Below are 1,691 nucleotides of genomic sequence, written 5' to 3' on the forward strand. Positions count from 1 at the left end.
GACTAAGCAAGAGTCTAGATGTGTATGGAAAAAAAAGTGTGACATACAAATCTAGGTTTGAGAGTCATGCTGACAAGGAAAAGCATGGGAATTTTGATGACAGAAAGGGGAAAGAGGAAAAGCCTTAGTCTGGCAGACGAGAGGAAATTAATTGTTCACATTTAGTTACCAATAATAAAGCGTATGAGATTCATAGAGTGTAAGGCTGGAAGGGAACTTGGAAAATCATCAGGTCCAGCCCCCTGCACCAGGCAGGAAAAATGACAGGTGGGGGTCAGGGGACCCCAGCAAGGTGACTGCCCAGTCTCCTCTTCAAGATTTCCATGGTAGGTGATTGCACCACCCCTGAAGGGAGCTTATTCCACAGTCCGGACACCCTAGTTGTGAAGAAGTTTGTCTTAATGTTGAGCCTGAAACAGTCTTGCAGGAGTTTTGTGGCCATTACTCCTAGTTTTCCCCAAGGTTGCCTTGGTGAACAATTGTTCACCGAGCCCCTGAAGTATTCCCCTGATGTAGCGATAAGCCGCTATCAGCCTTTTCTTTTTCAGGCTGAAGAGTCCCAGGTCCCTCAGCCTTTCCTCATATGGCTTGCTGTACAAGTGAAGAGAATCATATGGGTGGCCCTTCTCTGGACTCGCTCAAGTTTTGCCATGTCCTTGTTAAAATGCAGTGCCCATAACTGGATGCAGTATTCTAGTTGGGATGTCACCAGTGCTGAGTAGAGTGGAAGGATCACCTCCTTGGTCTTGTTGGAGATGCATCGATTGATGCATGCCAGAGTATTATTTGCCCTGCTGGCAACAGCATCTTACTGCCAGCTCAATTCATATCATGGTCCATTATTACCCCCAGGTCTCTTTCATTCAGTGCTGGTCAGGTTGGCATTGCCAAGCCTGTAGTTGTGCAGGGGATTGTTTGTCCCCAGCACTTTCATAGATTTCATAGATTTCATAGACATCAGGGCTGGAAGGGACCTCGGAAGATCATCGAGTCCAGCCCCCCGCCCAAAGGGCAGGAAGTCAGCTGGGGTCATAGGATCCCAGCAAGATAAGCATCCAATTTTCTCTTGAAGGTGTTCAACGTAGGCGCTTGAACCACCTCCGGTGGCAGGCTGTTCCAGACCTTGGGGGCTCGGACAGTAAAGAAATTCTTCCTTATGTCCAGCCTGAAACGATCTTGAAGTAGTTTGTGACCATTCGACCTCGTCATCCCTTGGGGCGCTCTGGTGAACAAACGTTCCCCCAGATGCTGGTGGTCACCCCTGATAAACTTGTAGGTGGCCATCAGATCACCCCTAAGCCTGCGCTTTTTCAGGCTAAAGAGCCCCACGGCTCTCAGCCTGTCATCGTAGGGTCTGCTTCCCTGACCTCTGATCATGCGCGTGGCTCTTCTCTGGACTCTCTCAAGCTTCTCCACATCCTTTTTGAATTGTGGAGCCCAAAACTGGACACAGTACTCCAGCTGCGGCCTCACTAAGGCCGAGTACAGGGGGAGAATGACGTCCCGGGATTTGCTTGAGAACCATCTATGGATGCAAGCCAGCGTTTTGGTCACTTTACTAGCCGCCGCATCACATTGCAGGCTCATGTTCATCTTGTGGTCAATGATGACCCCCAAGTCTCTTTCTTCCATAGTGCTAGCCAACATAGCTGGGCTATGATGCTCGCCAGCTCCTTGAGTACCCTGGGGTG

The 1,691-nt window shown here is 49.6% G+C and overlaps 1 protein-coding gene across 1 annotated transcript in view; it reads right to left on the reverse strand.

Moving 5' to 3' along the window:
- The window catches only part of SEL1L2 (SEL1L2, ERAD E3 ligase adaptor subunit), a 63,078-nt gene that overhangs the window by 15,493 nt on the left and 45,894 nt on the right, over window positions 1-1,691 (reverse strand). The window lies entirely within an intron of this gene.

Source organism: Alligator sinensis, unplaced genomic scaffold (genome assembly GCF_000455745.1).
Source record: "Alligator sinensis unplaced genomic scaffold, ASM45574v1 scaffold1139_1, whole genome shotgun sequence".
Lineage (NCBI taxonomy): Eukaryota > Metazoa > Chordata > Crocodylia > Alligatoridae > Alligator > Alligator sinensis.